This window comes from Accipiter gentilis, chromosome Z (genome assembly GCF_929443795.1).
Source record: "Accipiter gentilis chromosome Z, bAccGen1.1, whole genome shotgun sequence".
Taxonomy (NCBI): domain Eukaryota; kingdom Metazoa; phylum Chordata; class Aves; order Accipitriformes; family Accipitridae; genus Astur; species Astur gentilis.
This window is the reverse complement of record NC_064919.1, coordinates 40,077,879-40,094,266: the sequence shown is the minus strand read 5'-3', so window position 1 is coordinate 40,094,266 and position 16,388 is coordinate 40,077,879. Positions and strand designations below refer to the sequence as shown.

Below are 16,388 nucleotides of genomic sequence, written 5' to 3'. Positions count from 1 at the left end.
ATTTGTCTTTGGTACCACTAAGTGAAGACACTCCAGTGTTTTTGTCATTGTGGGTAATGCTAGGCTGTGTTTAACCAGGTTAGAAACCCGGTACTAGTAAAATCTTCTTTTTCAAAACTGTTTACTTTTTCACATTGGGAGGTGAGACTGAGGAAAAAGAAGACTGCAAGAAATTCATGCAGTCTCAGTGATCAGCTTGAATACGCTTTGTATATTTTCTTGGTCTGAGTAGTATTGTTCCATTGACTTATTACCCTGTATCTTTCCCTGGTATCTGTTGCCAAGCTGCACTCTGACATGTTCAGATCTGTAAACATCAAGCTGATGCAATAGCTGTTGTAAAGTGTTTTTTAATTAATGCATAATTTGCTTAATGTTTGACAAATGAAAAATTTTCAGTAAGGATCTATTTTCTGAAAAAACAGCTGGTTTTTTTTTTTTTATTTATTTTAAGGAATGAAGCCTATTGCTGTAAACTTCTTATGCTTTCATTTTGGTTTTCTTTGCCACCTTTCCTTTCTTTCCCCAGGTATTAGAAAGACCGAACTTGGCTTCTTGGTGGTATGGCATGAGAATGTGTTTTTGTAGATGGCTAAAACTGATTCAACAAAGAGATTTAAAAATCATCTTTCCAAAGCAGTTCACTGAAGTTGAACCAAGAGAGAGAATCACTACTATGGAAAGTTATTTCCTGTTGCATGGTTAGATAGCTTGTTTCTCATACCAGGCATGAGAGAGGTGGGTTTGTTTTGTTGTTTGTCTCATTTTCCTTATCTTTCCTACTCTTCGGAGTTCAGTGGTTTTATGATCGGAAGGAGAATGCTGATCTTTCTTGACACTGGTTTTCCTAATGAGTACTTTGTGTATATCAGGATGTGTCCCATTTGCTATCCAGATACTACCTAGATGTTGGCATACCACATGACTTAAAAGAATGTGCAATGTGACCTTCCTTTTATAAATATGTAGACTGCATCCATCCACACCTCTATGACATGGACAAGTATAGTTGAAACAGTGTAGTTAACTGATTTGTATTTATCTATGAACAGTTGATTCTAGAGACAAAGGGGCCTCATCACTGATCCATTTCAAACGATGGTGAAATAATTTAATTCAGACTTACTGCTTTCACCATGTGGTGGTTGCATTTAACTTTACATTGAATTTGCTGATGGCATGTGGAATTCAGGAGGTGAATTGATTTGGCTCTCAGGTTGTGGAGAATGGTTCTACAAATCCAGGTTACCTTTTTGTTTCTTTTCTGTAATGTATGTTGTGTAACTGCTGTAAATCTATGCTATATGAGGTCTTGTTTGACTTGCTTACTTGGAAACTTTATTGAAATTGTTCCACAAAATGCTGAAATATATAGAAATTGTTGTCATTACCTGTGGTGACTGTTAGCCTTAACTATTACCTAATCATATTCTAATCTTTGCAGTTATTGCAAGGTGGTTGAGATGTTGAAATATCTTCTGATGATTTTTTTTTGAGATGTGCTTGCAGATTGAGTTACAGTGTACTGTCAGTAAACACAAGTAGGTTTTTATAGTCTTTTTGATAAGACTATAAAGCTTATAAACCCCTAAGAGCTGATTAGCTCTTGGTTTGGGGGTTTGGGAGTTTTTTTGTTTGTTTGCTTGGTTGGTTTGTTTGCGCTTTTTTTAATGTTATTGTTGAATGTTCCAATATGGTATTAGAGGTCTGCACCACCACGTACTGGTGAGAGTAGATAGTTATTTCAAGAGTAATTCTGTGGATTTCAGTGATTTAGTAAATGCTTAACTTATACAGAATGACTGCTGAACTTTAGACCTTCAATTCCATATGGTAGTTTGAACAAAATGGAATTTTACCATTTTAATTACTCCTTTTGTTGTTGTGTTTTCCATTAGTTTTCCAGTTCTTGCATTGTTGACTTATGGTGGCCTTGCATAGGGAGAGCATTTTTATGATGGTGACCAACTCTTGAGTCCACCTGCCGTCTTTGAAGTCATCTCTTCATTTTCACTTCATGACTTCAGGCCTAGCTGTACACAGGTTTTATTCTCTGACTGCATTGTAGCTGGTAGTCCCCTTCTAACAGTGCCAGCTACCTCAGCTGAAGGGCCCTGGGCTCAATCACTACAGCTGCCTTTCTTGACTGATTGGTGGTGTGTGGTAACCTAACTATTCTTAATGCTGGTTTCCAGAGTTGTTTTAGTGTCAAAGTGTTCTGGAGCCTGACTGGTAAAGTCTAAGACTGCTTTTATCTGCAAGTTTGCAAGTGTGTTAAAGTGCTCCAATAAAATGTGTTGCTTTCTTTAAAGTCACTGGTGGATCTTCCATCCTTTTGGTTTCAGAGAATCTTCCTGATGGTTCACAGGTAGTCTTGAATCCTGAGATCCCAGTCTTGGCAAAGTAACTGTAACTTTGGGAGCAGCCTATTAAGATGACAGTTCCCTCTGAATGTGTGCCTCAGAGGCTTTTCTTCCTGTCCATTGTGTTGCTTTGTTTTCTCTTCTAGATTCCTGTTAGAGCAGAACGATTAATGAATATAGGGAATGTTAAGATTACTATGCTAACTATGTTGTAAAGTGTAACATTACCTGGCAACTTAATGTCCACCACTGATGCTGCTTGTTAGATTGATACTGATGCTGCTTGTTAGATTGATACTACTCTACCCACATGTGGCTAGTCATATATAAAATGAAAAAGGAACAAACTTGAATTTTTTGCCAGTAATGTTCTTTGACTTGTTCTAAAGCATAGTAAGCTGTTCTAGCTGGTCTATACCATCATGCTGAGGTCTGTAAAATTTCACCTATGTAGTCTTTGACACCCTTTCAAAAAACCCCTTTTTTTTTCCCCCTGTGAACTTGTATTTGTCCAATTTAAATGTAAAAATGAACTTTGCTAGATCATAATCTCTTACCCTAGGTAGGTAAGAACTGAAAGACTTATTAGGTGTCAGACTTCTGGTCAGGTGTTTTTTAAAATCAAATCATTATTTCTGTTGCAAAACTAATTTTCCTAATTTAGTATTTATGTTTGCTGTGCAGAATTCTTCCCTAGCATGCAGAACAAAGGTAGTTTAAGTCCAGCATATAATCTTGTGTTTGCTGTTGAGATTAAATAAGGAAATTTCCAGCTTTCTAGATTTAATTGGCGTGAACTGAGTAGCATAGAAGAAGGCATGTTCTAGAATAGCTACCTGGTGACATTTCTGTTAAGTTTTCTTGGTAACCTTTTCCAAATGCCGTAACAAACATAATGTCTGCTAAAATTTACTACAGTGCTTAGGCTTCTAGTATGCAAAGGGTAAGTACCTATCCTATACTGGCCAGTAGTCTGTCTGTTCTGTTCTTCTGCATGTCTGTAACTTATCTCTGGTCTTCAACTTGAACTGTAAAAATGTTTGCACATTAGACTGTCTTTATTCAATTTTCTAGGAATGATAAATCAAATAATGCTTGGAGGGTATAGGTCATGTAGCTCATAATTATACATGTCTGTATGATTCTGGGCAATTGCTTGCCTGTCCTGTTTCATGACTACATGTGTTTTAAGCAATGATCTGAACACCAAAGTGAAATCAGAATGGGAGAAAATATGTTGGAGATTAATTTACTACTTCCTTCTCAAAACCTTCCAGTTGCAGAGAGCTTTATTAAATGGACATAATGGCTTTTTTCTTCATTAATCCCTGTCATGGTTTCAGCTGGGATAGAGTTAATTTTCTTTCTAGTAGCTGGCATAGTGTCATCTCTTGGATTTAGTATGAGAATAATGTTGCTATTACACTGTTTTTAGTTGTTGCTACATAGTGTTTATACCAAGTCAGGGATTTTTCAGCTTCTGGTGCCTAGCCTGCAAAAAGATTGGAGGGGCACAAGGAGTTGGGAGGGGACACAGCCAGGACAGCCAACCCAAAGTGGCCAAAGGGATGTTCCGTACCATGTGTCATTATGCCCAGTATATGAACTGGGGGGAGTTGGCCTGGGGCGCAACTTCTTTGGAACTAACTGGGCATCGGTCAGCGAGTGGCAAGCAATTGCATTGTGCATCACTTGTTTTCTGTGGTCCAATTCTTTTATTATTATTTTCTTCCTTTTCTGATCACTTAAACTGTTCTTATCTCAACCCACAAGTTTCACTTTTTTTTCCTGATTCTCTCCCCTACGAAGTGAGTGAGCGGCTATGTGGTGCTTAATTGCTGGCTGGGGTTAAACCATGACAATCCCCTTCAGAAGTTCTTTGTCTGAATGGTGAAAGATAATATAAGTGGTTGTTCTGCGGTCAGTGGAACTGCAGTTTTGAGATATGATTGGCCAAAATCCATGCTCTGATGAGACTGTATTAAAAAATACCTTAACAGTAAATTCTGCCTTTCATGGGACTTCATAGAAATCTAACTTTTAAAGTGCTTTTAGGGTTAAGGAATATGCAGGTGTTTGACATACTGGGAAACCACTGGTGGATACTTTGGATACTTGCATGGCATGGTCACCAATTCCCTCCCTCTCTGCTCCCCCCATCTTTAACAGAAACCATAAGCACCTTGCTACAGCAAATGCTTAACTCCAAAAGATGGAAATCTACTCTTTGACAGAACTTTGCCTGTGGTTTGCTTCAGGTCACAGCTGTAAGTAATTGCACATGAGTAAAGCAGCTCTATAAAAGCTGACTTTAGGACAGAGCCAGCTGAGGATCTTGCTAGTGTGCTGACATCCTCCTGGCCAGGGATGCTTGACTGTATGACACTGGCAGTTGCCTTAATTGCAATCATGAGTGTTACCTGTATCATCATTGCTCTTGTTACTATTAAGTTCATATATGCTTTTATCAGTGAATATTTGAATAGAGTTAGATCTGTTAGATCTAATATAGCAAGCATTAGCGAGTATTTAGATGCTTAATAAAGCGTACATATATTGGTAATTCTGATGTTTGATTCGTTTAATTCTCTTCCTAGTGGAGCCCAGTGGGTACTTTTCTTTTATCTCCTATTTTCAAACATCATTCTGTGGACATTGCTCTGGTATTGTACATACTTCCACCTAACTGTTTGAAGTGGGTATAAGGTGACCGGGGAGGAATCTGAGTGTTGTTATCACCGGGATCTGTCCCTGACAGCCTGAACCTTTACCAACACATAACACCTCAGGGTAGTCGGTTTATGACACATGATGGACATCATGTTGGTATGGGGAGGGAGCATTCACAGTGGCTGTCCTCAGGGTCATCTCTCCCTACTGCCGAAGGGAGGAAAAGGCTTCTCTAGGAGTGAATAAGGGTAGTGTGCTGATTTTGGCTGGGATACAGTTAATTTTCTTCATAGTAGCCGGTACGGAGCTAAGTTTTAGATTTGTGCTGGGAACTGTTGTTAACAGGAATTTTCTCATTACAGCTGAGCAGTGCTTACACAGAGTCAAGGCCTTTTCTGCCTCTTGCACCACCCCAGCAGCGGGTAGGCTGGGGATGCACAAGAAGTTTGGAGGGGACACAGCTGGGACAGCTGACCCCAGCTGACCAAAGGGATATTCCAGACCATATGACACTGTGCTTAGCATATAAAGCTGGGGGAAGAAGAAGGAATGGGTGATGTTTGGAGTGATGGTGTTTTGTCTTCCCAAGTAACCGTTACATGTAATGGAGCCCTCCTTTCCTGGAGACTGCTGAACACCTGCCTGCTGATGAGAAGTGGTGAATGAATTCCTTGTTTTGCTTTGCTTGCGTGTGCGGCTTTTGCTTTAACTATTAAACTGTCTCTATCTGAACCCATGAGTTTTCTCACTTTCACCCTTCTGATTCTCTCCCCCATCGCACCAGCAGGGGGAGTGAGTCAGCAGCTGTGTGGTGCTTAGTTGCTGGCTGGGGTTAAACCATGACAGAAATCTCTTCTAGTCCCCGACTGCAGGAGTACACCTCAGGTGAATTGTATCTCTCTGTCTGCTGCACCTCCATTTTGTCAATAAAAGCATACTTTATTGTTAGGTGTCAACCATAAGACAGAGAGGGCAAGCAGACTCCCTTCTGGTTCATGTGCTCTCCTAACTGTTCAAGGTGTGGGGGGAGATTCACTCCTACCCTCAGTTATACCTATGTGTGTACCTGTGGCTTGTATGGAGAGACATGAGACAAATATGTGTTATTTCATATCACTGGGGACATGTGGCTGTATTAATAATGGATGAAAAGTACATTTTCCAGTAGTAATATCTTGCCGTGACCTTGGTGGGGAACCAGGGCTGAAGTAAGCATTGCATTACAGATAGTTTTAGGCTAGATGCTTGGAAAGACAGAATTTATATGGATTCATATGAGGTGAGGTTTTTGCTTTGTTTTTCCCCATATGTATAAAATTAATTGAAGCAGGATGGGGTGGGCGGAGACTTTGCTGTGAATAAACATCCTAGTTTTCAGTTATACTTAGGCCTCTAACCACATTTCTAGGAGACTGTATGTTTGGGCAGGGGTGGCACAAGGTTAAATATGAAGCAGGGATCAGCATAAAAGGCAGAGGTGTGGTTGTCTGTTCTTGTGTGTGCTCTGTTTATCTGTAGGACAGATGTCTAGAAAGCCTCACCTGCTTTTATGAGCAAGGATATCCTGCCTTCTGAGATCCTGTTTTCATTGGAAGATACTTCACTTTTTCCCTTTTTGAATTTCTATTTCTCCCCTCCTCTGCTCCTCAGTTGAGTAGACTCAACCTTCTTTCAAGTACTACAGGACAATTTAGTCCTCTCTGCAAATAAGTATGTGCGTGTCCAAAAGAAAAAAGGGATGTGTGTTTTTTGGGGGGTTTGTTGTTGTTATTACCAATACCTAGATTTATGCAAAATCTCAGGAAATACAATTAAATGTTTATGTTAGTGAATCTAGTTCAGGTCAGATGTAAAGCATTCTGGAGAGAAAATTAGATTATGAAGCTAAAAAGAGAAAAGTATACCTCTACTTGTTGCTGCTGCTGAAAGTTCTCAGTCTGAAGTTCTATCTTGATTAACTTTCTCACTTCATTTCCATTTGTGCTGCATGCATGGTGAAGTAATTTCAAAGCAGGGGTTTTGATCAGAGCTTGTTGTCAAAGTCTAAGAGGAAGGCGTGTCTGCTGTGGGACAAGCACGGTATGGTAGGAAACAAGGATTCCAAGGTGGTCCTTATTCTTAAAGTCTTGACTTCTTGCCATCATTTTGTCACCTGTCTGCTACTACAGAACAAGAGGAATTCACTGTTTTAAGGCAGCAGTTTCTAGGGAAATATTGTCATATACTCAAACTCATGCAGGTGTTCTCTTAAAAGTACATTTTTCACAGTCCAGTAAATAACCTTTCCAGAGTAACTTGAAACAGTTCTTCATCCTCTTAAGTACTTCAGGATCTTCTAATTAGTTTCATGAGTATGCAGATACCATACCAGTTTCAGAACTAGTATTTTGTGCATTTTTCTTCCATGTTTTAAAAAGCACCAGCAGTATAAGGCTTGGTCTGTTCTGGTGTTTCCACTGCTCTTAGGGAAAGTCACTGGTTTCACAGCTTTATTTTTATCTCCCTGTTGTCCTGCTGCCCCCCAGCTTGTGCAGGATGTGTGGTGTTTTTCACCAAAAATCTGCAAGACCTGTGCGTAAGCAAAGAAAATACCATGTAATGTCACAACACCAATGATTCTCATTTTTTTATTAGGAAAAAGCCCTATGATCAGCAGTTTAATAAATTATCATTGTCCTTGCTGATGAATCCAGTGTTGACTGCAGTATTTAAATTATTAATATTGCAAATCTCTGATATTTTTCTCTACAGCTATACTACTCTTCTGTAAGTAATAACTTTTCTTCTAAAGTACAATTCTTTCACTGATCCTCCAAATTTATGAAAAACAGTATAGTTAGCTATAGCCAGAGCTTGTAATACAATGCTGAATATTGTTTTCAGTGTCTTGCTGTTACTGTGTATTACAACTTTTGACATCTGTTGTAGCTATTCACCATTTAAAGTTGATCTGTTTAGGCTGAGATTTTTATTAACATTGTAGACAGTGAGTGAATGCAGTTGGTGTGGAAAAACGAAGATCACATTATTGGTTAGTAGCCATGGCAAGAGACTTGCCATTCTTAACAGCAAATGCTTTCACTTAAGTGATTTATGTTTGTAGTGTAAACAATTACTTGAATGCATTTGTATGAGAACAGCTTTAATCTAAGCAAAAATGGCTTAAGGTGAAGAAAATAGGCAAGACAAATTCAGTTCATGACTAGTTGCTCAGCTTTTTCAAGATGTAGATTAAAGGCAAGAGATCATTTTCCCTGAGTCCTTTTTTCAGGTTTTTTCCCCAGATCAATGCAAAGATAGGATGAAAATTACAGGTGATTTAAATTGCCTAATCATGTTTATAAGCTTTTTCTTAAAATCAGGGGCGTAGAGAGAAAACTTTTTATGCTTTGAGTATGGGCTTAGGGTCTCTGTTTCAATGTGATCATGCTTCAGTCTGCAAAATATTACTCTTCACTCTTTCATTGCAGTAATTCCAAATAAAATTATTTGTCCATTTTCTTGTGACTAGAGGAGGCCTTAGTTTACCCACTGTAATTCCTCCCCCTACTCCCAGCTGATTTGAGAGAACTCCATTTTTATCAGAGTAGAGGCAGTCAGTATTTTTGTCCAACAGAGACTCAAGTTAATACCCCTGATTCATTAAACACTGTTGACTATAATTGTAGTTACCATGTTGTTGATCATAGGAGAAGTTTAGGCATGTGTCTCAAATCCATGAATAAATAGGCTCATAGTACAGCTTGTCATGGTTTTGGTTAGATGCAGACCTAATATGGATAACTGAATTTTCTAACCTGGTCCCTCTTAAGTATTTTGTGGCCCTGCTTTTGGGTTTTTTAGGTGCTGAATTACTACTTACTTGTAAAATCCTTATTGGTTGCTTAGGCTGAGGTTCATAACAATTAAATTTTGATTAATTAATGCTGTGATTCATAACTTGTCCTAATAAGAATTTTGAATGCTCATGTATTTTGTCTGCTTTTAAAACTGGTATGTAGTTGTTATAGCTCAAGCCTTAAGTACTGATGTGTAACTATTTGGCTTACTTTCCCCCCACACTGTTTTTGGTGTCTTCTGGCCCTCTCCCTCAAATTGGTGGCCTGCCACTGCTTATCTTGAAGACAAATGGTGATTATGTCATGAGTAAGTTATAAAACAGCTGCAGAAATTGGATGTAAAATGTAAGAATCAATGATCGTTAGAGCATGAACTGTCACCTCTGAATGGAGGAAACAAAAGATGTTTTTTACTGTGGGCCTTCATGAATAAAGTTATAGAAGCCTGCTGCATTAGAGAGAAAAAAAATATGTTTCAAGTATGTCAGCAAAATATTTGCTTTTGCAAAACTAACTGATGTCACCTTCTTAAGCTTGGCTTAGGAAAATATTTTAATTATGCTTATTTTCAATTTAGTGTTGCAGTGGCATCTTCTCAGTGTACTAGGCTTTAAAGTCTCAGAACACATATCCAAGAATAATTTGTTACTTACGATGCATAGAGTACTGGTGAGATAAAAAGCTTGAAAGTGGTCAAATGGCAGATTTTTTTTCCTCTTTCTCTTCAAAATATATGAAAGGAAACTTACATTCCCTCAATGTTGGAAGGGGTGCGTAGCAGTGTTATTAGCCTGGCTTTTTGAGAACTGGCTCTTGTACACTTAAAATGTCACTTAGAAAGATCAGCCAGACTCCTAAACAGATATGAACCCATGAGTTTGGTGTGTCATGATTAATTAACCTAACAGATTTAGCTAAGTGCAGTAACTTAGCACTCCATTACCTTCTAACAGCAGGGTTAGGTATGTTTGCCCTGGCCTTGCTCTTCCAGAGTGTTTGGGTGATCCTTTTGACTTCGGAACAATGTTTCTCAGACTAACACAACAGCAATTAAACTTAGTCCTCAAACAAAGGCTAATGACATAAGTATCCCCTATGAGGAGACACTTAACCAGAGAACAGAAAAACGTATGTCTTTTTCAAATAGACACTTTCTGCTCTAGTTCCCAGAGACCTGTCTATGTAACTGTTACCAAACTAAACTGAGTAAACTCACTTAAAATTATAATAAATTATTTGGGTCAAGTCGATCTGTAAGAGCATGAGTAAGGACAAAATACTTGCATTATAAAATTTAAAAGTTCACTTGCATTTACCATAGAATGGTAGCAAGTATATGACTTGTCCAGTAATAAGGTGCTGCTGTCGTATCCTGGACAGTGGTTATTTTTGTGCTTATGGTTTTTGGACTCACAGGAAGAGGAGGATAGCTACCAATCCATAAGGAGAAGCTAAACTGCTTCATATTTGCCATGATGCAAAAGTGTGCAACTTAAGGCAATTACACCGACCTGTGACAACTTGTTACCCTGGTGTCTGTGCATGTTCTTGCCCTGTGGTTAAATGCAAGGTAATTTGCAGTAGACTGAACAATTAGGAGTGAGTTAAAATTTACCTTCGGATAAATGGATGCAGGGAAAGCTCTCCTGGCTTTGAATAAGTACTAGATCTCTTCGGTTTTTTGTTGTTTGTTTTTTTTTTTTTTTTTAATAAAAGCATCCTGTAAGATTTCTTTAAGGATGGAGGGTTGTGCATTTATTAAATGATCAGTCAGTATGTTGGAACATACACAAGGTTTAGTCAGCAAGTAGTTTTGTATTGCCTGTAAGAGCAATTATGTGGATGCTTTAAAAAGTCATTGTGCTTCAGAGTCCTGGATATATTGTGTAAAGTCACAGGAAGAATTGTAGCAATGTGGTGAAAAGAAATGAAATCATATCTTAATATTACTGGGTAAGTGATAAACTTTACCACCGTTTTTAAAGCTGGCTAAACTCTCATAGCTGTTTATGATGGTTCTATAGTAGAAGGACAGAAGAATACTGAAATTGAACTATGCCTTCTGTTGGCATAGGCAAATCATTCCATAATAGTTAAAAGAGTTTGTGCTTATTGGCGCTGCTTGAGGGAAGGGAAGAGTAGATGAGACCTCTAAAACAACTCTTTAAAAATGTTCTATGCCTGTGTCTCTATTGTTGTAGTACTAAAGCTGTGCATAATATTGTAGTAATGGACAGTTTTGGTTTGGTTTGGTTTTTTTCAAAATTAGTTTTGCTGTGCTAAAGAATGACTGAAAGGTTTGTGTATAGATAAATGTTTCACTTTTCTCAGCTGTTGGAAAGGAAGTAGACTGGAAACTTTTTTTAAATTTAAAAACCTGTACATGAATTAATGTGGAACTTTTGTTGACAAGAACATTCTGGTTTTTTAATGAAGCTGTTGCAAGCTCATTTGGTACTAGTCAATTCTGTTATTCCTTCTTTAGCTTGATTTCTGTTCAGTAGAACAGCCAGTGTGGGTGTTTTTAATACCAAATTTCAGATTAAATTTTTTGGATTCTTGTGTTCAATTTTTGAAATGTATTTCCGGACTAATATGGGAAACAAAGAATTTTTCAAAGGGCAAGTGTATGGCAAAATGTCACTGAGTCCCTTAGCCAACTATTACTGAATCTGGTTGTGATATTGCTGAGATGAGCGGTAGGTCAAATAAGAAACTATTACATTTACAGCAGTTTAATTTTAGACAAATGCTTAATACCTAGCTTTACTTTTGATAAGCCCTAAAAAACAGTCTAAACCTGCAAGGCTTTCTGGAATACATATTTGAAGAACTGAACTTTCTTTTTGTATCTGGATTATTTATTTATGTATTCTTAAAGTGGCGGGCATATAGTTGTCTTTTATCCTGAAACATGGAGGGTATTTCAGAAAGCTAGTTTTATTCAGTGTGAGACTAAACTTCAAGCCTGTAATTGAAAAGAGCTTTTTTTTTTCTTCTTTCTTACTGCATTCTGGATATGGCATGTGTATGTCATTTCCAACTCCCAACCCCTTTTACCTCAGGAATTTCGTTTTCTTTATTCTGTCTCTTTGGTTTTGTCAGTGCTTTTTTTTTTTTGCCTGTATGGGTTGGTGACTAGCTCTTTTCCCTTTCAGGCAAAATCCTATGCCTACAGTTAATTGTAACCATCAGCTGATGTATTGATAGCTTGTCTGGTTTAGTGAACATGTAGTGTTATTACTGTCACTTACTTCTAATCAGCCCATATGACTTGAGGTTTAGCATTTAATGATTAGTGCTCTTTGGATGTAAATTCCATAACCACTGATGTATGATAGTGGGTTATAGGCCTTTCCTGGCCTTTTTTCTTTCTCTGAAGAATTCCCAGAATAGAACAGCACATAGTTAAACATATAATGAAGAAGCCTTTGATCAGAGGTTCCCAAACTGTTACCAGTTGCTCCAAACACCCAAACAATGGGAGAAGCCTTGATCTGTGACCTACTGAGCTGGACCAGCCAAGATGATCAACCCTTGCAGGCACACCTGTCTGTTCGTCAAGGGAGGATAAAGAATTTTAAAAACCTCTGGACAAAGGTGAGCTAAATCCTACACAACAGTACTGGTCTGAATGATGTATCCACTAATGGTACTTCTTGCTCCCTTTTATATGAAAAACAAAGGATGAAAAATAGATAAAGCGTAATAAAAGTACACCTTTCTTCTGAAAGCAAAGTTAGTCATCCCCTTTGTCCTTCCTTGTCTATCTTTTTTTAATTCCACAAATGGAAAACCAGCTATATTTGCTAGAAGAGAGGGAAAAGGAGTCAGTTTTGTGTATCTGCACTTACAGTTCTATTGCAAACATCACTCAGGTTATCATGTACATGCAGGTGTGACAGAGGCTGCATGGTATGCAAGTTCCTAAAGTTCAGAGAAGTGTATTAATTTGCTGGTTATACCCAACACAAAACTAAGTATAAAAGTATTTTTTTAATTTCTTTTGCTTCAGTGACTTCTATTCATGGTACATAAATAAGGCTGCAAGTTGAAAGATTGTTGTGGAGCTGTGCTAGAATATTTTGTGGACAATTAAATATTCACAGATTTTACTGAAGCATAATATTTCTGGTTATTCCCACAGTTTTCTGCGGTGCCAAAGGATGATTCTTTCTCCTATTAGTTCAGAGTTCTTCTCTGAACAGTTTAACAGCAGTATCAGTCACTAATGGGCTGGAATGATGCAAATTGGTCTACAATTACTTTATAGGGATTTCTTACTTTCTGTTGGGTTTACATTAGCTTCAAGTAACTGCCAATCTTTACCACTCTTCAGGAAACAGACTTAAAAAATTGGTAGTGAATTGTTCCACATCTTCGGTTGTTTGCTCATTGGAACTAATAACCCACATTTCATTGCTGCTTGTCTGAGGGTTGAGAGGTGTCCAGTCAATCACTGTTATTAAAAGCTTATGAGGGCAAAACAAAGGAGTTCTTGCTGTTGAAGTTCATTGGGTTAATCTTCTTTGTCTGTGTTCATGGTGCAGGTATTGAGGTATACTTATGGATGCTTGTAATATGTGGTGAGTTTTCAGGTGTTTGTGTATACCAGATTGCCCATCTGGAAATTTGTCATTGCCTTATTATTTACTCAGATTTTTTTAAAAAGTTATGTATTTTTGCTCCATAAGTATCTGTAACAATGGTTGTAAGAGCTTTTGTCAATTTTAAGAAAGAAAATGTGTGATTTCTTAGAACGGAATTGTTTTTCTGAAATACAGTTTTATGAGGGAATTGTATCAGAACAGAGGTTGATTTCATCAATCAGCTAGCTGCCTTCAGATGAAAATGTCACTTAACCTACTTATGGAAGCTGTAAATATAAGAAATTGTAGGTGCGCACTGAGAGCTAGTTTTTGTTAGGCAGGTTAGTTTCTTCAGCTCTAGAAGATTCTTGTAACTTGTTACATGGTCTCCTGGGAAGTTCTGATAAACTGTGCTTGGCATGTGCTTGAATTAGTGTTCATTTAAGTTCCATTAGTGATTTGAAAGATGAAATGGAAGCATCCTTACAAAATCTGAGAGGAGAATTTTAGGCAGTATACTTTAAGAGTAAAAATGGAAAATATAGGAGAACAGTAGTTAGAAAACACAAGACTTGGAAAATATGCTTTAGCTATAATAAGTTTAACCTACTATCAAGGAAACAGCTTAAAATAGATGACCAGTTTGAGGACTTTAAGGCCTACTTCTCTAAGATGCTGTTTTATTATATACATTCAAGGGAGGGGGAAAGCACTTTATTACCTGTCTTTGAAGCCTTAAGCATTCAGAATAATTCAGGAGTAGTTGGAAAAGCTATAGATGAATAAAGTAGACATCTTTAGGAAGACAGTTGCTTTGGTTTTGTATGAGTTGGTAACAATTTTTTAAAAAAAATAGTAAATGCTGATAAAACTCATACAACTTGAGTTCAGTTTAGGGGGGGTGGTTTGTTGGGGGGGACATTTTTTTTAATAGTGTGGAGTTATATGGATCATGTTGTCTACTGTTGAGTGGGGAAAAAAATGTTGCTCTTCCATTGTTTTCCAAAAAAGTTAGAATAATGTTTTTCTTAAGCCATCTGAAGAGAATTGTACAGTGTGGTAAATTCATCTTGCTTTGAGGGCCAGGATTATCATACTCTAGTTGACTGGACTACCTACATATTAGTGGAATTAAGTGTTAAGGCTTTTAACAGAAGAAATAAAATAAACCAACTTGTCAGTGAAGTTGTAGTTTAATTGTCAGTGTCCTGGGGAATTAAGGGAAGACAAAGCAGAAAGGTTTCTTTTCAAGCAAATCTTTCTCTTACAGCAGAGGCATTAGCTCAATCCCCAACTCTACCAGTGCAGAAAAGCATCGCTTTGTAATACTTTCCACAGAAACAAGATCACTTTAAATCTCACTCTCTTCCCTTTTCCTGTTCAGCAGAGGAACTGGATTCCAGCTTTACAGGTGGACAGATGTTAAATGTAATATAAATGGAGAGTTTAAAATACATGCTTGTATAAGCTGGGTATTAAAACAGGTGATCTGGAGAACCTTTTGGTGTTGACACTTAAAACTAGAAAAGTTAGCTTTTGTTTTAGAAGACTAGCAAGACACCCAGCCTTATGTATGACTATTTTGTAGGGAGGTGCAAATCATATGCGTAAGGCTGAATTACAATGATTTTTCATTAAAAAAAAATAAATTTAACAATGCAATGTATTGCTAGTAGAACTAGCTACCATGAGGAGTACTTGTGCTTCTGAAGGCTTTCTAGAAACAGCTGTACTTGTAGAGAAGCTCAAGATGGATTTTGCAATACTTAGATCCTATTATAAACAGCATGAGAGGGAAATGCTGAGTTGCTGAAAAATTGGGTCAAGTGTTCAGTGCATTGTTCACAGCTGGAATATTTGGCCTCTAAAAGGATATTGACAATGCCTGAAGCATTTCTAATACCAGTAGGTTTTGTTGTCACAGGTTGCATGCCATGTGGAATAGAAAAAGTCATGTCTTCATTGTAATAAAAGATACTATTGGAAGTAAGAAGACTATAAATGAGAACTGTTCCCGCTCTGAAAACTTCTTCAGCTGTAGAAAACAGGGAAAAAACTCCTGTGTAGTTAGTAGTCATATACGTACATATCTATTCTGTTTCAACAAAGCAATGAATAGTAAGCAGGTCAGAAAGAACAGTATTACATGATTGCCTGCTGTCCCCTGCATACATGGAACAGTAATGGATTTCCTGTAGATCTACAGCTGATAGCCTTAATTATTTTGCTGACTTCAACAATAAAATAGGAAAACTTTTTGCTCTTTAGAAACGTTGGTTATCTTACTCATTCTGTATACCTCAAGACTGTCCCTCGCTTAATATATGCAAAGTGTTTATCTGTCATATGTGATAATCATATTTTGAGTTCAGCTATAGTAGGTAAAGCTCTTTCTGGGTTTAGAGCTGTTCTACCTTTTAAACCCATAATGCGAAGAGCTCGCTTGAATTAACCAGACTAGTTCTTTCTCTTGCTGTACACAGTTGTGACCGGATGGGTACATGTGCTTGAAATTCATTCTGTCCAGTGCTTGTCACCATTAGCTGTATTCCTAATTTTTTCCTCCTGAACAGTGAGGAAAATCAACTATTTTCAGTAGTATATTCACTCATAAAGGGAGAAAGGCTGGTGAAATTAGGGTTAGCAAAGTGTTTGGCAGGACTGCTGCTTAACAGTATTAACTGATTTTGGTAGATTTGGAGAATTTGATAAAATTACTTATTTTAAACTGGAGGGAAACTTAAACAGTTCCAAATCCTGTGCTGCCTCTTTTGTTCTTAAAGTTGTGGCTAGTAATATAAGATCAAGTGTATGAGCTGTTGTGTTTTATGTATTGTAAAGGAAAATACTGATATCATTTATAGTACAAATGCAATAGATTGGATAGCTTAACATTTTTAAAACATTTTGTCTTTTAAATATAAAAT

At 37.5% G+C, this 16,388-nt stretch overlaps 1 protein-coding gene across 13 annotated transcripts in view; it reads left to right on the top strand.

Moving 5' to 3' along the window:
• The window catches only part of SPIN1 (spindlin 1), a 66,104-nt gene that overhangs the window by 6,487 nt on the left and 43,229 nt on the right, over positions 1–16,388 (top strand). For 4 of the 13 annotated variants that reach the window (XM_049796192.1, XM_049796191.1, XM_049796190.1 and 1 more), the window contains one exon: positions 530–738. The exons of 8 other annotated variants lie outside the window; for them this stretch is intronic. The gene's annotated coding sequence lies outside the window, so the exon portion shown is untranslated. The remainder of the gene's footprint in view (positions 1–529; positions 739–16,388) is intronic. One more of the 13 variants, XM_049796194.1, reaches the window with a different exon arrangement.